Consider the following 23,877-nt stretch of genomic DNA (forward strand, 5'->3'; position numbering starts at 1 on the left):
AAGTGAAGTATTTACGATATTGGGAGAACCCACACCCGTGACTTTACCCTCAAACCATTTGTGAGTTGTAATACATTGCTTTCTGATGTTTACCTCTATCTCTGTCCCTGGGATTGGGGAAAACTAGCCGTCCTGAATTTGGTGAATCTCATTCCCTGGCCTCACAGGAAACACAGCCAGGACCATGTTTCCTGGGCTTCTTTGGAAAATGTCTTTCATGGTGTTGGATAGAGTTACAGTCCTAGGCTCCAGTGGCCAAGTCTTGACTGACTGCTTTTTTTTTTTTTAGATAAATATTATATGCAGATGTCCTATCAAATTATCATATTATCAAATATGGAATTGCACATGCTATTCCTGTGTTACAGTCAATCTCTCCCTTCAGCTCTATCTCTAGTTTGAGCTGTATTGGGAAACTGCTGTAGGTGTGTGCAATGGTTAGTGCTCACTGTCCACCTGGCACCCTTGTTGTTTAAAAAATGATAAGCGCCGCTGGCTACCATGCAGAAAGGTCATGAGGCATGAGCCATGACAAAACCCAGTATCAGAGCTTTATTGGGCAGTGTGTGTGGGGGGACAAAGGAATCAGGCCCGGGAAAGAAGCCCATTCAGAGAAGAGAGAGAGAGACAGAGAGAGAGAGACAGAGAGAGAGAGAGAGAGAGACAGACAGACAGAGACAGACAGAGAGAGACAGAGAGAGAGACAGAGAGAGACAGAGAGAGACAGAGACAGAGAGAGACAGAGAGAGACAGAGACAGAGAGACAGAGAGTAGGTGCAGGAGAGAACAGAGAAGAAAGAAGAGTCTGTGTCCGGCTTTTTAAGGATTCCCGTGAACATGCGTAGGTGGGCCTATGGAGCTACGCCATGCATGTGCTGATTGTGTGGCCACACTGTGCTGCACGCACATGATCACCAGCACACATTGATGACATAAGACAAGACCTCTTGCTTAGCTGCTGAACTGCACATGTGTGGGCATGCAGCTGGAGTGGCGGCAGAATCCTAACAACTCTAGAGTCTGCTGGGCCACTTCTCTTGCTTTAATGTCCTCAGGGTGGGTTCTCTCACACCTGCACCTCAGGGCTAGCTCTGCTGGGTTGCCCAGGTGTGGTTTAGGGGCCACAAGTGAAGAGCACTCCTGAGTGCTGCTGCAGCTGATGAAGGGCAGGGGCAGCTCTCCACCTGCCTCAGGCGTTGATGGGCAGGGGTGGGGATGGGGGAGGGCATCTCTCCCCTGCCCATGCTACCACATGACAGATGAGTAATGGGGACATCTCCCCCATGCTCACAACTTTGGGGCTGGCTCACCACACCTCTATCAACAGGATTGGCTCTATTGTGCTGCCTAGGCAAGGTGCAGGGCCTGCTCTCCTGAGTATTTGCAGCTAGTGGGGGACAGGGACAGCCCTTGGTTGGGAGAGTTTTAATGACTGCATCTATTTCCTTAGGGGTTATAAGTCTATTAAAATTGTTCATCTGATCTTGATTTAACTTTGGTAAGTGCTATCTATAGAGAAAATTGTCCATCCCTTTTAGATTTTCCAACTTTTACAAGTTTTTGAAGTATAACCTAATGATTCTCTGGATTCCCTTGGTGTTTGTTGTTAGGTCCCCCTTTTGGTTTCTGATTTTGTTAATTTGGATTTTCTCTCTCTGTCTTTTAGTTAGTATGGATAAGGGTTTATCTATCATGTTGATTTTCTCACAGAACCCACTCTTTGTTTCACTGATTCTTTGTATTGTTCTCATTGCTTCTTTTATTGCTGTCAGCCCTCAGTTTATTATTTCCGGCCATCGACTCTCCTTAGGTGTGTTTGCTTCGTTTTGTTCTAGAGCTTTCAGGTGTGCTGTTAAGTTGCTAGTATGAGATCTCTACAATTTCTCTATGAAGGCACTTAGTGCTATGAACTTTCGTCTTAGAACTGCTTCTATTTGTTGCATAATTTAGTTATGTGGTGCATTTATTTTCATTGAATTCTAGGAAGTTTTTAATTTCTTTCTTTCTGTCTTAACACAGCAGTTGCTCAGTAGAGAGTTGCTCAGTTTCCATGAGTTTGTAGGTTTTCTGTTGTTGTTGACGTCCAGTTTCAATCCATAGTGATCTGATATGATACAGGGGTTATTCCAGTTTTCTTGTATCTGTTGAGACTTGCTTTGTGACTGAGTATGTGGTCAGCTTTGGAGAATGTTCCATGAGGTGCTGAGAAGAAGGTGCATTCTTTTGGGTTTGGATGAAATATTCTGTAGATATCTGTTAGGTTCATTTGGTTCACAATGTCTGTCAGCTCCAGTATTTCTCTGTTTAGTTTTTGTCTGGATGGGCTGTCCATTGATGAGAGTGGGGTATTGAAGTCTCCCACTATTAATGTGTGAGATTGGATGTGTGATTTAAGCTTTAGTAGTGTTTCTTTTTAACAAATGTGGTTGCCCTTGTGTTTGAGGTATAGATGCTAAGAATTGAAATGTCATCTTGGTGGATTTTTCTTTTGATGAATATAAAATGTCCTTCACCATTTCTTTGGATTAATTTTGAAGTCTGTTTTGTTAGATATTAGGATAGCTACACCAGCTTGCTCCTTAGGTCCATTTGCTTGGAAAATCTTTTCCCAAGCCTTTACTCTGAGGTAATGTCTATCTTTGATGTTGAGGTATGTTTCTTGTATGCAGCAGGAGAATGGATCTTGTTTTTGTATCCATTCTGTTAGCCTATATCCTTTTATTGGAGAATTGAATCCATTGATATTGAGAGATATTAATGACCAATGATTGTTAATTCTTGTTATTTTGTCGTTGTTGGTAGCAGCAGCAGCAGCAGCAGCAGCAGCAGCGTGTGTGTGTGTGTGTGTGTGTGTGTGTGTGTGTGTGTGTGTGTGTCCCTTCTTTGGGTTTTGCTACTGTGAGCTAGCCTATGTTTTTGTGGATGTAGTTAACCTCCTTGGATTGGAGATTTCCTTCTAGTACCTTTTGTAGGGCTGGATTTGTGGATACACATTGTTTAATTTTGACTTCGTCGTGAAATATCTTGGTTTTTTTCCATCTATGGTGATTGAAAGTTTTGTTGGATATGATAGTCTGGGCTGGGTCTGCAGGACAACTGTCCAGGCCCTTCTGGCCTTTAGAGTCTCCATTGAGAAGCCAGGTATAATTCTAATAAGTCTGCCTTTATATGTTACTTGGCCTTTTCCCCTTGCAGCTTTTTAATAATCTTTCTTTGTTCTGTATGTTTAGTGTTTTGATTATGTGACTAGGGGTCTTTCTTTTCTGATCCAATCTATTTTGCGTTCTTGTACCTTTATAGGTGTGTCCTTTAGGTTAGGAAAATTTTCTTCTATGATTTTGTCAAATATATTTTCTGAGTTTTTGAGCTGGGATTCTTCTCCTTCTTCTTTTACTATTATTCTTAGGTTTGGTATTTTCATAATGTCCTAGACTTCCTGCATGTTTTGTGTTAGGAGATTTTTAGATGTAACATTTTCTTTAACTTATTAATCTCTTTCTTCTATCATATCTTCAATGTCTGAAATTCTTTCTTCCATCTCTATATATTCTGTTGAGATGCTTACATCTGCAGCTCCTGTTCACTTACCCAGATTTTCCATTCCCTGAATTCCCTCAGTTTGTGTTTTTATTATTGTTTCTATTTTGATTTTCAGGTCTGGAACATAGTTGTTTTGTTTTTTTTTACCTGTTTGTTTTTTTTCTTGGCCTTCTTGGCATTCTTTAAGGGATTTATTGCTCTCCTCCAGTTTTTGTTTGTTTGTTTGTTTGTTTTTCATTTCCTCGATTTTGTTAAGAGATTTTTTTCATTTCCTCTTTGAGGACCTCTATCATATTCACAAAGTTGTTTTTAAGGTTCTTTTATTCAGCTCTATTGGGATATTCAGATCTTCCTGTTATAGCTGGGCCTCTGGTGGTGCCATATCGCCCTGACTATTATTGATTGTGTTTTACACTGACATTTAGTTGTCTGGGTTTAGGATAATTGTAGATCAAGGTGCTGATTTCTAAATTTCCTTGGTTTCTGCTTTGTCCTTGGTCTTCTGGTCTTTTTGGCCTGGATTTCTTGTGGTCAGCTTGGCCTGTGGTGTAGCTGGGGGTCTCTCTTCTTCTGACTGCTGTGGCCTGCAACTGAGCAGTAGAAGCCCATTGTAGTTGGGGGCAGGGGCCATCCACAGGACTGGTAATGAGGTGGGTGGGGGCAGGTAAGCAGTGGAATGGGTCTTTGGGAACTGACTCTGTTCTACTGACTGATGTGGCCTGCCAATTAAAATTTTTTATGCACGCAAGCATTTTGCCTGCATGTATATCAGTATGCATTCAGTGCCCTTGGAGGCCAGAAAAGGGAATCAGATTCCCTGGAACTGGATTTGCAGGCAATTGTGAGCCACCATGCAGTGCTAGAAATTGAACCCAGGTCCTCTGGAAAAACAGCCAATGCTTTTAACCACTGAGAGACCTCATCAATGCCTCATTTCTCAATTTTAAAGATACATCTGGAGACAGTGAGATGAGTTAGCCGGTAAAAGCCACACAAGCCTGGCAACCTGACTCCTTCCTCACTCACATATAAACATTGTAAGAGACTAGGATGCCCAAGATGGTGCTGTGACCTCCACATGTGAGCCACAGCACGCGCCCCCATCCCCAATATCATGAACACACAATAATAACAAATAACATTTAAAAGGCATTTCTTTTTTCTTTTCTTTTTTTCTTTTTTCTTTTTTTTTTTTTTGGTTTTTTGAGACAGCGTTTCTCTGTGTAGTTTTGGTGCCTGTTCTGGATCTCACTCTGTAGACCAGACTGGCCTCGAACTCACAGAGATCTGCCTGGCTCTGCCTCCTAAGTGCTGAGATTAAAGGGGTGTGCCACCACTGCCCAGCTTAAAAGGCATTTCTAGAGCTGAGTACTGTGAACACCTGTAATCCCAGTACTTAGGATGTGGAGGCAGGGGATCAGAAGTGCAAGGTCATCCCTGGCCACTTTGTGGATTCAAGATCAGCCTGGGCTTCTTGAGTCTGACTTAAAAAGCAAGTTAACTGTTTCCATTTAGGAGCTTGAGTGGACTCTAGTTCACTCTGTGGTTCGTCTGCAGTACTACATGTTTTCTGATGCTTGTCCTTGTTTGTACTAGACACCTCACAAAGACCTCTTTTACAATGTGCATGGTTTTAAGTCTGCATCTCTTTGAGGATGCACTTGGGGCTTCCTATTCCATCTTGCTCATGTCTGATCTATGTAGCAGGCTTTCTTGGACTGCCAGCTCCCAAATCATGGTACAGAGACTTACTATTAATTACAAATGCTTGACCTTAGCTTAGGCTTGTTTCTTAGTTAGCTTTTTAAAAAATATTTAAATTAACCCATTTCTATTAATCTATGTGCTGCCCTGAGACTCATTTACCTCATCTACATATTATCCATCCTGCTTTCCTGCTTCCTCTGTGTCTGTCTGTCTGGCCCCTGGCTGGCGGCTCTCCTTTTCTCTCTGCCTGCCAGACCCACCTATCCCTCCTCTGCCTAGCTATTGGCCATTCAGCTTTTTATTGAACCAATCAGGTACCTTAGACAGGTGAAACAGCAACACATCTTTACATATTTAAACAAAAGCAACATATCTTTTATAGTTAAACAAATACAACATATCTTTACATAGTTAAACAATTATTCTGCAACACAAATACAACACATTTTTACGTAGTTAAACAAATAGTCTATTCCACAACACACCTGTTTCTATATTCAAAACCCTTAATTAGCTTTCTGCTTTATATCCCCAACAGCTTAATGTCTCATTTAGAAGTAGCTCTGTAGGTTTTCAAGATCACAAGAGGGCAGGCTTTGGTACCTTGATGGTTCTCTGGCACATGATTGTTGACTTATGAGCTGTCAAGGATTCTCTTGGCTCCACATAGAGGTGTTGTCACTTCTTCTGGGAGCTCCTCCTACCTCCACCAGACGCCCTTTGCACCACCCTCCCACAGAGACAGGAGTGCTTGCCCCACCCCCACAGCTTCTCTTTGCAAATTACACCACTTGCCTTGGTCGTTGCTGGATTTGAGCGTGTCTTCAGATAATTTTATCTATTTGTACTTCATCTTCTAAAAGTTCCTCATTTGCTTTTTGTTGATCTTCTGTTCTTGTTGAAAAGAGGACACACACACACACACACACACACACATTTTTCTGATTGTAGGTGTCTTAGTCAATACTCTATTGCTAAGAAGAGACACTATGACCATGGAAATTCTTATAAAGGAAAGCATTTAGTTGGGACTTGCTTATAGTTTCAGAGATTTAGTCCCTTAGCCTCATGGTGGGAAGCATGGTGGTATGCAGGCAGACATGGTGCTGGAGAAGGAACTGGGAGTTCTACATTTGGGTCTGCAGATGGCAGAATAGAGAGAGCCACTGGGCCTGGCTTGGGCTTTTGAAACTCCAAAACCCACTCCCAGTGACATACTTCTTCCAACAAGGCCATACCTCCTAATCCCTCTCAAGTAGTGCCACTCCCTAATAACCACACATTTAAATATATGAGCTCATGAGGGTTATTCTTATTGAAACCACCACATCCCACTCCATAGTCTCTATAGGCTTGTAACCACATTATAATGCAAAAATGTATTCAGCCCATCTTTAAAAGTCCCCATAGTCTATAACAATCTCAACACAGTTTAAAAGTTCAAAGTTCAAAGTCTCTGCTGAGACTCAAAGCAGTCTCTTAACTGTAATCCCATGCAAAATCAAAATCAAAATGGAAATCACACACCTCCAACATACAGTGGCACAGGATATGCATTACCATTCCAAAAGTCAGGAAAGGGAGCCTAGGAAGGAAATACTGGACCAAAGCAAGACAAAAAGCCTTAGGGCAGACTCCAAATTCTGCATCTCCATGTCTGATGTCAAAGTGTTCTTTAGATCTCCAGCCTCTTTTAGCTTTGTTGACAGCAGCACACTTTCTCTTGGGCTGGTTCCATACCAGGTCTGCAGCTTTCCTCAGCAGGTAATGCACAATTCTGGTGTTTCCAACTTCTTGGAATCTCCAAGACAATCTAGGCTTCACCTTCATAGTTTCATGCAATGGCTTCTCTGGGTCTTCACACAGGGACACCTTTGTCACATACCTGGCCTCAGAGGTTTTCCTTAGTCATGGAGGGAGACTCCACAAGCCATTTCTTGTATCCTTGACTCTAAAGCCAAAACCACATGGCCAAAGCTACCAAGTTCTGCTGCTTGCTGGGTCTGGAACATGGCTCTACATTCAGTTGTATCTGCATAAGCTTTTCTGTTTTCAATGTTTTTCCCCCTACTGTTTAAGCTTTCTTTAATTCCTTTAACATGGTGGAAGCTTAGCTGGGTGGGGTCTTGCCCTGAGGTCATCAATCCCTTTATTCCATTTAGCATCAAGCTTTTCTTTAATCTTTTTATCTCCTTGAGCACTGGACTTAGCTGCATCATACTCTACATTTTGTATTTTTCCTTGCTTAGCCTGTGCCTTTTCATTATAGATCTGCATAAGACTAGCCATTAATAACGACATGGCACAATCAATACTAGACTGTTTTGAAATCTCCTCTGCGAAAGCTGTTAATCCAAAGCTCTTTAATTTATCTTCAAGCAAATTTTTTAGACAAGGGCAAAACCTAACCACATTCTTTGCCAAAATATCACAAGAATTGTCTCTAGGCCACTTACTATATCCTTCCCCTCCAAAACTTCTTGATTCTGCACCCCACAGTTCAAATCACCCTCAGCACCACTGTCTTCCATGATCCTGTTAGGGTGGCCCATTAAGCCCCACTTAAAGTGTCCAATTGCTTTTTTAGTCCAAAGTTCCAGAGTGTTCCATTGCACTGGCCAGTTTTGTGTGTCAACTTGACATAAGCTAGAGTCATCAGAGAGAAAGGAACCTCAGTTGAGGCAATGCCTCCATGAGATCCAGCTGTAAGGCATTTCCTCAGTTAGGATCAATGAGAGAGGGCCCAGCCTATTGTGGGTGGAGCCATTCCTGGGATGCTGGTCCTGGGTTCTATAAGAAAGTGGGCTGAGCAAGCTGTGTGAAGCAAGCCAGTGAGCAGCACCCCTCCATGGCCTCTGCATCAGCTCCTGCCTCCAGGTTCCTGCCCTGTTTGAGTTCTTATTCTGACTTCCTCCAATCATGGACTGTGATCTCAACATATAAGCCAGATAAAACTTTTCCTCTCCAACTTGCTTTCTGTTTATGGTATTTAGGCACAGCAATAGAAACCCTAACTAAGAAAAATTGGTACCAGCATAGTGGAGTATTGCTGTGACAGACCTGACCATGTTTTTGGGAGGATTGTGGAAGGACTTGGAACTTTGGGCTGGTTCCAAATTTCCAAAAAGCCATTGAATGTTAAGAGCTCTCTGGGATGTTCTGTGGGAGTTTGGAAGATAAGAATCTTGAGAGAAATGGCCAAAAGACATTTAAGGAATTGCTCAACATCCCTAATCATCAGGGAAATGCAAATCAAAATGACTCTGCAATACCACCTTACGCCTGTCAGAATGGCTAAGATCAAAAACACTGAAGACAACTTATGTTGCAGAGGATGTGGAGCAAGGGGAACACTCCTACACTGTTAGTGGGAATGCAAACTTGTACATCACTTTGAAAATCAGTATGGCAGTTTCTCAGAAAATTGGGACTCAATCTTCCTCAAGACCCAGCTATACCACACTTGGGCATATATCCAAGGAATGCTCAATCATACCATAGGGATATGTGTTCAACTATGTTCATCCAGCATTATTTGTAATAGCCAGAACCTGGAAACAACCTAGATTCCCCTCAACTGAAGAATGGATAAAGAAAATGTGGTACATATACAAAATGGAGTACTACTCAGCAGAGAAAAACAATGACATCATGAGGTTTGCAGGCAAATGGTTGGAACTAGAAAAAATCATCCTGAGTGAGGTAACCAAGACTCAGAAAGACAAAAATGGTACATACTCATAAGTGGATACTAGATGTAAAGCAAAGGCTAACTAGACTGCAAACCACAGCTCCAGGGAGACTAGCTTGTAAGTAGGACCCTAGGATAGACATGGGGATTACCCAGTGATGGAGAAATGGATAAGATCTACATGAGTAAATTGGGGATGAGGAGGGTAATGGAGGGCAAGGGATAGGTGAATGAGAGCTTAGGGGAGCAGGAGGTCCGAGCTGGATCAGGAACAGAGTGGGAGAACAAGCAAAGAGACACCATGATAAATGAAGACACCATGGGAATAGGAAGAAGCAGAGTGCTAGGGAGTCCCCAGGAATCCACAAAGATGACTCCATCATAGACTACAGGAAATGGTCAAGAGGGTGCCTGAGCTGACATACTCTGGTGGTTGGATGCCTGAATACCCTAACTGACATCATAGAACTCTCATCTAGTGACTGATAGAAGCAGATGCAGAGATCCATGGTGGGGTCCCAGGCAGAGCTCCAGTAGTCCAATCAACAAGAGAGAGGAGGGATGCTATGAGCAAGAGATATCCATGATTTTCCATGATTGGAAAAAGTACAGAGACAACTAGCCAAACTAGTGGAAACACATGAACTGTGTACCAGTAGCTGAGGAGCCCCCATGGCACTGGACTAGGCCCTCTGGATAATCGAGATAGTTGCTTAGCTTGAACTGTTCCGGGGGCCCTCAGGCAGTGGGACTGGGACCTGTCCCTAGTGCATGAGCTGGCTTTTTGGAACCTAATGCCTATGGTAAGACACTTTGCTCAGCCTTGGTGCAGGGAGGAGGGGTTTGGACTTGCCTCAGCTGAATGTACCAGGCTCTGCTGACTCCCCAAGGGAGACTTGCCTTGGAGGAGGTGGGAATGAGTGGTGGGTTGTGGGGGAGGCTGAGGGGTAGGAGGAGGGAGGACAGGGGAATCTATGGTTGATATGTAAAATGAATAGAAAATCTCTTAATTAAAATAAAAATAAATATAAATAAAATAAAATAAAAATAAAAGTAACAACAACCAAAAACAAAAACAGAAAAATCTAAATACAATCATGGAAAGGAAAACAAAAAGAATCTTGAGAGAAGTGCAGAGGATGGAGGACTGGCTTGTGAAATTTCAGAGGAAAGTGTAAAGATTCTATTCAGATCATTTGTTATTTTGAATTAAGACCCTGTGGTTCTGGTCAGCTGGGGCTGAAGAATCAGCTGTGATTAACAAGATTCCAGAACAATTAAAGCAGAACTTAGCTTTCCTGGGATACATGGTGCTGGTCTGCTGTACCTAAGAAATTAGTGGTGATTAAGAAGACACCAGCATCACTGAGGTGAATCTTCTGGGAAGTGTTTCCTGAGAGCACAGAGAAGATGTGTTCCAGAGGTGGCCACAGTTGTATTTTGTGCTGTTAGCCAGACTGGTAATGTGTAAGAGTTACCCAGGTGGCACTGGTTTTGAAGGCATGAAAGGGTCATGGAGAACATCTGAGGCTTGGCACTGTGAGAGGCCAGAAGGGGCATTGGTGAAGGTGCAGCCTCAGTGGCAGTTGAAGGCCCAGGATTGAAAAGATCATAAAGAGAGGTTGAGGCTTGGCACATGAAGAGAGCCTATGAGAAGCTATTGGTGTAGCCCAGTTGCAGCAGAAGACTGAAGTGTTTTGGAGATGCCAGTACCATGGGATAACCATGAAGAACAGCAGCAGCAGTGGAGTGGAGCCAGCCAGAGCCTAAAAGACAAGTTGTGTGTGCTGCTGTGGGCAGAGCCAGAGGATACGGAAGAGTTCTGAAGATTGTGAGCAGATACCAGCCATTGGATGGTTGGAATTTAGTTTTGCTTTGATTTGATTGTGACTATGCTCTGATTTTTCCCTCTGTAGGCAGAAGTTTCTGTCCTACCAACAGCTCCCAAATAAACACACTGAGGCCTATGTTAATTACAAATGCTCGGCTGATAGCTCAGGCTTGTTACAAACTAACTCTTACATTTAAATTAACCCATTTCTATTAATCTATGTATTGCCATGTAGCTCATGGCTTTTCCTGTCCTCCAGCATGTCTTGCTCCCTCTGTGTGTCCTGGCAACTCCTCAGACTCACCCTCCTTCTTCCCAGTGTCTTTAATTTGGTTGTCCACCTATACTTCCTGCCTGGCTACCAGCCAATCAGATTTTAATTAAACTAATCCGAGTGACAAATCTTCACAGTGTACAAAAGTATTATTTCACAAAATCCCTCTTGAGGTAAGAAAGTATTTTACTGGAGCCCATAGTTGAAAGACTTTGAATTTTAAAAGACTTTGGATTTTAAAAGAGATTTTCTATTTTAAAGGGACTGAAATTTTAATGTGTTTAAATTTGTTAAGACTGTGGTACTTTTAAAGTTTTTTTTATGTTTTTAATGTGAGATCTTTAGGATGAATAAGAAAGTAAGGGTTATGGCTTAAATAGTGCTGTTCTTGTATGTCAAGGTGACAAGGGGCCAGATGTACTGACTGGTTTCATGTGTCAACTTGATATAAGCTAGAGTCATCAGAGAGGAAGGACCAGCATCTGAAGAAATGCCTCCTTGAGATCCAGTTGTAAAGAATTTTCTCATTTAGTGATCAATGGGGAAGAGCCAGCCCATGGTGGGTGATGCCATCCCTGCGTTGGTGGTTCTGGGTTCTACAAGAAGGTGGGTTGAGCAAGCCATGTGTTGCAACTCAGTAAGCAGCACTCCTCCATGGCCTCTACATCAGCACCAGCCTCCAAGTTCCAGCCCTGCTTGAGTTCTTGTTCTGACTTCTTCCAATGATTGACTATGATCTGGAAGTGTAAACAAAATAAACCTTTTCCTCCCCAGATTTCTTTTTGGTTATGGTGTTTTGGCAAAGCAAGAGAAACCTAAGACAGTGTTTCTATTGCTGTGAAGAGACACCATGACCATGGTAACTTTTATAAAGAAAACATTTTAATTGGGATGCCTTGCTTACAGTTTCAAGTTCAGTTCATTATCATCATGACAGGGAGCATGGTGGCATGCAAGCAGACATGGTGATGGAGTAGCTGAGAGTTCTATATCTTGCAGGCAACAGGATGTCAATTGACAGTCACCCTGAGGGAAACTTGAACAAAAGAGGTCTCAAAGGCCCCACAGGGACACACTTCCTCCACCAAGGCCACACCTCCTAATAGTGCCACTCCCTCTGAGGGTCATTTCTTTTCAAACCATGAAATTGCAGTCCCTGGCTCCCAAAGGCTTTTAACCGTACCATAATGCAAAAAATGCATTCAATCGAACTTCAAAAGTCCCCATAGTCTATAGCAGTCTCAAATTTGTTTCTGAGTCCAAAGACTCATGTCCAGTTTGCTCATGTAGATCTCATCCATTTCTCTGTCATTGAGCAATCCCTGTGTCTTTCTTAGGGTCCTCTTTTTAGGTAGCCTCCCTGGAGTTCTGAGTAGCAGTCTAGTTATCCTTTGTTTTACATCTAGTATCCACTTATGAGTGAGCACATACCATGTTTGTCTTTCTGAGTCTGGGTTACCTCACTCAGGATGATTTTTTTCTAGATCCATCCATTTGCCTGCAAACCTCATGATGTCATCGTTTTTTCTCTGCTGAGTAGTACTTCATTATGCATATGTACCATATTTTCTTTATCCATTCTTCAGCTGAAGGGCATCTAGGTTGTTTCCAGGTTCTGGCTATTACAAACAAATGCTGATATGAACATAGCTGAGCATGTGCCTTTGTGGTATGATTGAGCATTCCTTGGGTATATGCCCAAGAGTGGTATAGCTGGATTTTGGGGGAGATTGATTCCCAATTTTCTAAGAAAGCACCATATTGATTTCCAAAGTGACTGTAAAAGTTTGCATTCCCACCAACAGTGGAGGAGAGTTCCCCTAGCTCCACATCCTCTGCAGCATAAGCTGTCTTCAGTGTTTTTGATCTTAGCCATTCTGACAGGCGTAAGGTGGTATTGCAAAGTCATTTTGATTTGCATTTCCCTGATGATTAGGGATGTTGAGCAATTCCTTAAATGTCTTTCAGCCATTTGAGTTTCCTCTGTTGAGAATTCTCTGTTTAGCTCTATAGCCCATTTTTTAATTGGACTGTTGGGCATTTTGATGTCTAAATTCTTGAGTTCCTTATATATTCTGGATATCAGTCCTCTGTCAGATGTGGGGTTGGTGAAGACCTTTTTCCATTCTGTAGGTTGTCGATTTGCCCTGTTGACCGTATCCTTTGCTCTACAAAAGCTTCACAGTTTCAAGAGGTCCCATTGATTGATTGTTTCTCTCAGTGTCTGTGCTACTGGTGTTATATTTAGGAAGTGATCTCCTGTGCTAATGCATTCAAGACTACTTCCTACTTTCTCTTCTAGCAGGTTCAGAGTAACTGGATTTATGTTGAGGTCTTTGATCCACTTAGACTTAAGTTTTGTGCACAGTGATAGATATGGATCTATTTGCAGCCTTCTACAGGTTGACATCCAGTTATGCCAGCACCATTTGTTGAAGATGCTTTCTTTTTTCCATTGTACACTTTTGGCTTCTTTGTCAAAAATTATATGTTCATAGGTGTTCGGATTAATGCCAGGGTCTTCAGTTAGATCCCATTGGTCCACATGTTGGTTTTTATGCCAGTACCAAGCTGTTTTATTACTCTAGCTATAGAGCTACAGTAATATTTCATTTCTTAATCTGTTTACTTCCTTGAACACAGGACTTAGTTCCATTGAAGAACCAAAGCACCCCCATTTCAAGCAGTCCCCCACCCTAGCTTGAAACAGTTCTCAGAGCTGCTGACATAGGTCCCAGGACAATGTCAGGATATTTGAAGAGTCATTTGGTAGCAACTGATTAACCGTAGAATGCCCCAATGCCAGAGATGGTCAAAGTACAAAGTCAGGATGTTTGAAGGACTATCTGGTAGCAATTGATTAACCACAGAATGCCCCAATACCAGAGGTAATCTATAAAGTTTGACAAGCAACCAGTTAAAACTACAAAGTAAGATAACACAGAAATTCTGAAAAGCCCCTAAAACTTAAGCCAATCAGAATTGTACCCATATTAGCACCCCTAAATGATGTAATCTTGTGTTTTTTGCCTTTAAAAACTGAGCTTGCAGAGGGACGGACACCTCTTCTAGCCTCTGCTGTGTTGAGATACTCGACTGAGATCCCTGCCATGTGGCTTGATCTGCTTCAATAAACCTTGCTTTGGCATTTCTGTGAGCTTGTGTCTCTGGTGGTCTCTTGCGCCCAGGGTACAACACTATTTCATTTTTCGGTGTTCCTTTTTCCCTTAGATTTTACATTTTGTAATTTACCCTGCTCATCTTGCTCCTTTTCATTGTAAATCTTCATTAGAGTTAACGCCAGTAACCACAAACATCTATACTAGGCTGATTTGAGATTTCTTCTGACAATGGAATTAATCCAAAAATTTTCACTTTAGCCTCAGGCAGAGTTTTCAGACAGGGCAAAAGGCAGCCACTTTCTTCACCAAAATATCATAAGAATGATCTCTAGGCAATGCTAGAATTCTTCTCCTCTGCAGCCTCTTGACTGAGCCTCTGGCAATTCAAATAGCTCTTAGCACCTCTGTCTTTTATGCTCCTACTAGTGTGGCCCATTAAGCAGTGCTTAATTATTCCACTGCTTTCATAATCCCAAATACCAAAGTCCAAATTCCTCCAAACACGTGGTCAGGCCTATTACAGCAATACCCCACTCATGGTACCAGCTTCTGTCTTAGGGTTTTTATTGTTGTGAAGAGACATCATGACCGCAGCAACTCTTACAAAGAAAACATTTAATTGGGGTGCCTTGCTTACAGTTTCAGAAGCTCATTCTAATATCATCATGGTGGGGAGCATGGTTGTATGTAGGCAGAAGTGGTGTTGGAGTAGCTGAGAGTTCTACATTTTGTAGGAAATAAGATGTCAACTGACAGTCACCCTGAGGGAAGCTTGAGCAAAAGAGATCTCAAAGGCCCCACAGGGACACACTTCCTCCACTGAGGCCACACCTCCTAATGATGCCACTCTCATTTTCTATCAGGGACTATGAGGGTCCAGCCCCTTGATAGTCCCCTCCCAGGGTCTGGGAAGAATCTACAACCAGCTGATAATTAATCTTTGATGAAAAGAAATGAATCTATGTACACAAAACTTCTTAGTCCATACACTTATTTATTCTGTGACAGCTATAAGCTTATATTCTGCTCTCATATTTAGGTCATCTTTAGCCTGATTTCTCTCTACACTTGTCTGTGATCCCTCTAGGTTCTATCTTAATTCCTTCATCTAGTTCTGCCCCTTCTAGGTTCTCATCCACTTTGTTCCTTCCCATATCATCTCCTCTCCCGTCTCCTCTCTCCTCTTCTCGTTCTACTTCATCTTGTTCTTCCCCATCTGGCTCTTTCTCATCTTCCATCTTGTTCCTCTAGTACTCTCCTGTAGCCCTTCAATCTACTTCTTCCCCATCTCAGTTTGTTCCTCTCAAGTTCTTAACCATCTAGTTCTTCCATTCTCTTTTCTCTTCTTTCCCTGTGCCCTGGAAGTCTCGGTATATAAAGGGAGGGTCTGAGCTAAATTGTGTGAAGCTATTACTTAACTTCCACATCACCTAGGTGGTGTCTCCTTGTGGAATTTACTGTAAGTCAGGAGACTTGCATGTGGACTGTTATCATTGTTAGTTTTCGGAAGTTGGGCACCCCCTGGGTGGTTTTTGTGTATTGATTTTTTTTTTTTTAGTTGCGTGGGTGGTGTTTCCTGTAGTCCTTGAAAGTGGCTAAGGGAGATAACTGATTCCAGAGAAAGCCTTTCCTAGGGCTGTTCTCCAAATTTCTGGAATGTGTATGTCTAGAGAGTGATCAGTCCACACTGTTAGCCCTTCTTAGGGAAAAATCAATTGGGAAAACTATGAAGGCACACACGATTTTCATAACAGAATACAGCTGATATATAACAAGCCAAGTAACACCAAAAACTCCTTGGGATTTGGCTTCCTCTGGAGGAATTCCATGATCCCTCCAGGTAGTGACTTTGCCATAACCAGCTGAGTTCTTATGATATATTCCTGCGGCCTGCAGCAATTTTCTTTCAAACCACCACAAACACTAAGACATCCATATACCTCCAAACAAAAACATGGTCAGGCCTATCACAGTAATACCCTAGTCTCTGGTACCAACTTCTGTCTTCATCAGTATTTTATTGCTGAGAAGAGACACTATGACCATGGAAACTCTTATAAAGGAAAACATTTAATTGGGGATTTCTTGGAGTTTCAGAGGTTTAGTTCATTAGCCTTATGGTGGGAAGCATGGTTGTGTGCAGGCAGACATGGTGTTGGAGAAGGAGCTAAGAGTTCTACATCCAGATTTGCAGGTAGCAGGGAGAGAGAGAGCCATTGGGCCTGGCTTGGGCTTTTGAAACTCCAAAGCCCACCCCCAGTGACACACACTTCCTCCAACAAGGCCATACCTCCTAATCCCTCTCAAGTAGTGCCACAATCTACTGATCATGTATTTAAATAGATGTGCCTATGGGGCCATTATTTTTCAAACCACCATAGTGGTAAGATACCCTACTAAATCCCAATCCACATTTCCAGAGCCTCTTGATAATTCACCAGTTTCATCCCTCTCCAAACACATTGCTTTGAGTCAATGAGGCTGAGTCTGCATTGTATGATTGCATCACGGCTTGCAGAAAGCTACTGAGTTTAAGCTATTATTACAGTGATGCACATACTGTCCCATTTTCTTTAGCTTTCAGAGGCCCTCCCTGGGAACAATGACTTCACTTAACTCATATGGTAGTGATATCAGGAGACATGCATCAAGGGCAGAACATTTCCTTGGCATCCAAGTTCATTCTCATGTTCCCCAGAGGAATTCCCTGGCTGGCTGTGTTGTAGACCCTTCTATCCCATGGGCTATGAGCTGGTAAAACCTCTTGGTTGGAAGCTCTGACTAGGGTAGAATAGACCACATGGGCACAGGAAGGCAGTGAAGCCCTACATGCCTGGGCACATGGGTAGCTGGCCAAGAACCGGTCTTACCTTGAAACTCCTGGAAGGAAAGCATCCTCTCTGGATCATGTGACTCTCAGTTGTTCAGGATCTGAGCTATTTTCTCCTGATCAAAGCAGAGCTTATGTCTGTGGTCTCTGATGAGTTCTAAAACCTGAAATGGTTCCCTGCCATAGGCCTGCAGTTTGTACCATCTAGAGATGATCAGTTAGGTGGGTCTCATTAACTCTGGTCCCATCTCTCCCAATAGCATAGATTTCTGGAAGGGCTCCTTTTAGCCACAGCCAGAAGGAAGATCTGCCCTCCACAGGTGGATCTGAGTCTTGTGGATCATGAGTTGGAGCAAGATTTGTCTAGGACTCCATTCAGAGGACACCTTCATGTAGCCAGAGACTGACACCCTGAATCTGTGACCCACATCACATGTGGACAGAGGCATCAGCACCCTCACATGAGGTTCTCAGTGTGAGTGATCTTTGTACATGGACAGCAACTGGTCAACAGCACAGACAGCAGGGATGGAGTGTGGTAGGACTGTTTTCAGAGTTCCTTATATGTATTGACCACAATGTAAGAGTGAGAAGCAAAGGACTGGGCTCTCTGACCTAGACAGTGGGGCCAGCACGGAGAATGCTCGCTGTGCACTCTGAAGGTTCACAGATCGCATTGGTCACCACTAGTGTATTGCATCATTCTGGAGGAAGTGCAAGGACCTGCTGGGAAAATGAGCAATGTGACCTACTGGAATGAGGATCAAGTCCTGTAGAGCAACACTGATGGTGGAGCTGATGTCCTGTCATCCTACAGCTCTTTCCTGGGGTCCCTGACTCTGTTTAAGCATCAGCAGTCAACCTCATGCTGACCCTGTCTCAGCCCAGGTTGTGAGACACCTGACCTATAATGTAGCTTCTGAAATGATTTCCTAGCTACTGAATACTTCCTAAAGGGGTTTTGTGTGTTGTGTTAGTTTAGATTTGTGTTTTCAATTTATTTCTCATACCTCCTGTTGAGAGGTGACTTCAGTCCCTTCCCAGTGACTCTTAGGTATTGATAGTTGCTCTCATGTGATGTTATATAAACCCAAGGTCTTATCTGTGAGCCTCAGCCTCTAAGTGGAATCCCAGAACCCAGAGCCTCTCTGAAAGACCCCCAGGCCACGTAGGGTGTCCCTTGTAGTTCAAAGCTGACTGCAGTCAAGTGAGTAGCATCCTTTCCATAAGATACCATCACCTAATGTCAAGACAGAACAACCAGGGGTATGTACCCACTGTGCTCTGTCTAAATGTTCTGCCAAGTCTACAAGCAAAATCAAGTGGGTATAATATGCTCTACTTGGGGGAAATAATTTGTTTTTGCATAGTAATAGAAAGAGGAAAATTCCAAGGATTTAGCTATTGCACACCAAAGTCTGAGGCTATTTCTCTCCCTCTTGTTCTGAGCCCCTGAAGGGTGCCAGGTGCTCAATCTCAACACAACCCCCAGAATTGTTCATGAATGCATCATCCTTCACCCAAACTGGACACACACACTGAACCCTGTAGTCTGTAGATTATCCAAAACACTCCATTTAGTAAAGAATGAGTTACATTTTTTCACCTAGTACATTTACACCGACAGATACACATTGGTAAAAACACCGTGTCATGTCTTAATTCCTGACTGAGTTGTCAGCTTTTCATACACGTGGACGAAGAAGCTGCTCTGTGGATTTGTGCAACTGTGGCCTGAATGTGCAGACTCAATGTCAGTGAGAGAAAGAGGAAGAATGCCAGAAAGTGAGAGGGCGGCCGTGACTCGGGTGCTAGAAATGGGTGTCCACAGTCTTCCTCATCGAGGGAACCAGCTCTCTATGCTGGGCTCTGACGTCTTCACCTTCAAGTTTCTGCTCTGCATTAGATTCATGAGCCCTTTTCTTACTTTCATACATATGTACATACATTTCAAAATAGGGAAAATTATGGTGACTGTGTTAGCTACACTCCCAGAAGAATTTAGAGTCTGTTCCAGATGACATGCATCATTAGAAATTCAGTTTGAAAAAGTCCTATTTCTCTACAGATATAGTTGGTAAATTATCCAAATCTGCCTCCTGTCATCTGGTTAATTTCCCTCTGGCTGCCACCCAATCTCCGTCCCTGTCTTCACAAATGCGTCAGTGTGTGTGTGAAAGGCTGAACTACTCACTGAGAAGTTAAGACAGAAATGTCACAATATTTTTTAACAGTGCATGTCTGTTGGTATGAATGTTTTAGATGAAAAAAAGAAACAAAATAAGTAGAAACCATTTTTTTTCACTAAACTTTACAAACTCCGGGATTCAGTGTGCTCCTGCCTGTCAGGACCGAATCAGTTATCATTGTGTTACTGGGACCACGATTCCCGACACCAACAACCTAAGTGAGGCAAAGTGGATTTGGGCTCAGGATTTTCAATTCATCACAGCAGGGCAAGACCGGAGGGAGTGTGTAGCCACTGCTCACATCACAGTGGACCAGGAAGGAGAAAGTAATGCCAGGCCCAGGAGCAGGCATAAACCTTTGAAGCCCCGCCCCACGATGATAGACATCTACAGTTAGGCTCCACCTCCCTAAGGTTCCTCACACACACCCCCAGCATGCACCCGAAAGCACTGGCAGTTAGTGACCAAGTGTGAAAACCTGAGCATGTGGGGACACCAGATCTGAACTGTAAAAAAGCTGGTAGGAGTCACTTTAAACATGTAACTTTTCATTTCTCTCATTTGTGTGACAAAAACATCTGACAAAGTTTCCTCTTGGCTCCAGTTCATGGGTGCAGTCTGCTGTGAGTGTGGGCAGCTGAGGTCAGTGTCTGCAGCCACCTCGATGGCTGTGTAGTCTTTGGTAACGAATGCAGCAGGGTTCCCAGGGACCTTTTCTCCTGTAGAAGTGTGGCTGACCAGATGCCTTCTTGGACCGGGTCTGGCAGGCAGGTGCATTTGGTGCTGGCAGAACATCTGACTTAGTGGTCTGTGGGAGGGACAGGCGGTTGGGACCGGTTGCATGGACATGCTAGAAGGGCCAAGGTGTTGATATCTGGAGGGCATGGCATCTGTGCCCAGGAGGCATGTGCCCAGAATTGGCATTTTGCTGAGCTTAGTGAGCTATGGTGGAACAGCTGGGAGACAGACATGGAGGTTAGCCACATTCAAGCCGCCTGTGCACTGGATATCAAGGAAGAGATGCACCTGGTGAGTGGCTCCTGTGGGTACAGAGCAGGTGCCAGGGAGGGGCCAGGAGGGTGGGAGTAATGTAAGGTGTGGAGGGATGATCGTCTAGGGGCAGGGTTGGAGCAAGTGTCTATTTCTCTTTGGACATTGACTGCCCACTCTGTTCCTGCTCACATGGTCTCTGAGGAAGGGGCAAAGAGAACTCTCGAAAATGTTTTTTGGCTGTGGCTTAGGTGTTTTTTTGCCTTTGATTTTCTGTTGTTTGACATTGACATGCCAGGTGCTGCTGACTTCCTGCCTGATGTTCTCTGGAGTTCCCATGGTTCACTGTCTTGGCATCAGCTCAGGGAAGGACTTCTCAGTGAGTATCGTGGCAGATCCTCCCCCTGTCTTTCATTTTCTCCTCTTGGCATTCCCATGGTGTGCCAGTCTTAGTTTTTATCATTGTTCTATAGTTCTAGAATATTCTGTGTGGTTTCTTCCTCAGTATTGGTTCTCTACTCTGTGGTGTGGTGATTTCTATGTCCTACAACCTGCATGGCTTAGGGATTGACCTAATTGGAGCCACAGGAATGAAGAAATGACAGACAGAAGGGCCCTCATACAGAAAAGCTGGGATTGGGTGGCCTGCAGAATCTGATGAGACTCACCAGCAGCCTGGACACCACTGAGTGAGAGGCAGGTTTATTGCAAACAGCTGGCAAGGAGGGCATAGATTCGCTAACCTCTGCAGAAGTTGCAGTCATAGAGAGGAGGCAGCTATGGTTGATAGTTCTTGTATACACTGGTTTCAGCTAAATGTCAATCATTAATCTGCATTCATACTTGGAACGGAGCAAGGCCTACCCTGCTGCTTTGCCTTTCCCATGGGTCTGAGTCATTGGAGTCCTTGACATGGATGTGCTGGTGTTAATAATGCTCATGTATATGGCTTTGTGTTTTCTTTCTTCTATTTCTTTTTCATGTAACATTAAATTGATTGAGATAATACAAGTGGTTAAATGTTTTAAATCCATATTATCATACTTAACTTACGATTCACTAAAAGACTAAATTCCTCAAGGGGCTTTACCAGCTATTCTAAAAACATAATGCATTTGCAGTTGTGTGTAGGACAGTTATATTTTGTTAAGCAGAATGATGAGCTTGCTATTGTTTTTATATGGGAATTAAGTAAGGCATGAGAAGTGATTGGGTTTCAAGCTGACAAAGGATTATAAAGCAGTTTCCTTCTAGCCAGCAGGGAAAGCCATTAAGACAAGAAGAAAGCAACTCAAAATACTTTCAAAAAGACCAGAAACTGACCAGATTCACTAGAATCTCCCTTCCTAAGAATGGATGAACAGTAAAGATTGTTAAGAGTCACTCTGAGACAAGCCCAGTGCCCTGAAGAAGCAGAGACAAGTCAAACTGCCCAGAAGAAACAAAGACAAACTGAAGCACCTGGAAAAGACCCTGCAACCTGAGCACTATGCTCCAGGTTCCCACACTGCAACCTGTGCACTGTGCTCCAGTGTGGTGGTATTGTGTTCCCCAAAATATTGTGCACCCTAATAAACTCATCTGGGGTCAGAGACAGAACAGCCACTAGATACAAAGGCTAGAAAATGGTGGCACCCACACCTTTAATCCTAGCATTCCAGAGGCAGAAGTCCATCTGGATCTCTGTGAGTTCAAGGCCACATTGGAAACAGCCAGGCATGGTGACTCACGTCTTTAACCCCAGAAAGCAAGCCTTTAATCCCAGGGAGTGGTGGTAGAAAGCAGAAAGGTTTATAAGGCATGAGGACCAGAAACTAGAAGCATTTGGACTGGCTAAGCATTTGGCTGGTTAAGCTTTTAGGTTTTGAGCAGCACAGTTCAGCTGAGACCCATTCTGGATGAAGACTCAGAAGCCTCCAGTCTGAGGAAACAATACCAGCTGAGGAATTGGTGAGGTCAAGTAGCTGTAGCTTGTTCTGGTTCTCTGATATTCCAGTTCACCCCAATACCTGGATCAGGTTTGATTTTATTAATAAGAACTTCTAAGACTCCTGCTACACTCCAGGTTCCCACACTGCAACCTGTGCACTGTACTCCAGGTTCCCACACTCTGAACCTGTGCACCGTGCTACAGGTTCCCATGCTGTGAACCTGTGCACTGTGCTTGATGTTTGCACTGTGCTTGATGTTTGCACACTCTGAACCTATTCTCAGTGTTCAAGTTTTCCTCACTGCAACCTATGAAGTGTGCTCTAGGTTCCCAAACTCTGAACCTGTGCAGTGTGCTTCAGGTTCCCACATTTCAAACTGTGCAGTGTGCTCCAGGTTGCCACACTGCAACTTGTGCAGTGAACTCCAGGTTCCCACACTCTGAACCTTTGCAATATGATCCAGGATCCCATGATCTGATCCTGTGCACTGTGCTCCAGGTTCCAAAGTTCTGAACCTGTGAACTCTATTCCAGGTTAACACATTGCAATCTATGCAGTATGCTCCAGGTTCCCACATTTTAACCCAAGCACTGGGCTCCCAGTTCCCACATTCTGAACATGTGCATTGTGCTCCAGGTTCCCATGCTCTGAACTTGTGCAATGTACTCAAGTTTCCCATACTGCAACCTGTACATTATGCTCCAGGTTCAAATGCTCTAAATCTGTTCATGTCCTCCAGGTTCCCATGTTCTGACCCTGTGCACTGTGCTCCAGGTTCCTACACACGAACCTGTGTAGTGTGCTCCAGGTTCCTGCACTCTGAACCTGTGCACTCTGATCCAGGTATCATGATCTGAACCTAAACATTGTGCTCAAGGTACCATGCCCTGAACCTGTACAGTGTGCTCCAGGTTCCCACATTTCTACCTGTGCAGTGTGCTCCAGGTAACACATTCTGAACCTTTGCAATGTGATCCAGGTTCCCATGCTCTGAACCTGTGCACTGTGCTCCAATTTTCCACATTAGATCCTCTCAACTGCACTCCAGGTTCCCACACTGCAACCTGTGAAGTGGGCTCCAGGTTCCTACAGTTCAACCAGTGCAATTTGCTCCAGGTTACCAAGGACTGAACCTGTGCACTGTGCTCCAGGTTCCCATGCTCTGAACCTGTGCACTGTGCTCCAATTTTCCACATTAGAACCTCTCAACTGCACTCCAGGTTCCCACACTGCAACCTGTGCAGTGTGCTCCAGGTTCCCACTCTCTGCACCTCTGATCTGTGCTCCAGGTTCCCATGATCTGAACCTGGGCACTGTGTTCCTGGTTCCCACACTGCAACTTGTGCAGTGAGCTCCATGTTCCACCCTCTACACCTGTGCATTGTACTTAGGTTCCCATGCTCTGATCCTGTGCACTGTGCTCCAGCTTCCCATGCTCTGAACCTGTGCACTGTGCTCCAGGTACCCATGCTCTGAACCTGTACAGTTTGCTCCAGATTCCCACATTTCAACCTGTGCACTGTGCTCCAGGATCCCTGACTCTGAACTTGTGCACTGTACTCCAGATTTCCACACTCTGAAACTTTGCAATATGATCCAGGTTCCCACTCTGAACCTGTGCACTCTGTTCCAGGTTCCCACACTATAACCTGTGCAGTGTGCTCCAGGTTCCCATGCCCTGAACTTCTGACCTGTGCTTCAGGTTCCCATGTTTAGAATATGGGAACTGTGTTTCAGGTTCTCATACTCTGAACCTTTGCACTGTGCTCCAT

Source organism: Peromyscus leucopus, chromosome 4 (assembly GCF_004664715.2).
Source record: "Peromyscus leucopus breed LL Stock chromosome 4, UCI_PerLeu_2.1, whole genome shotgun sequence".
NCBI lineage: Eukaryota > Metazoa > Chordata > Mammalia > Rodentia > Cricetidae > Peromyscus > Peromyscus leucopus.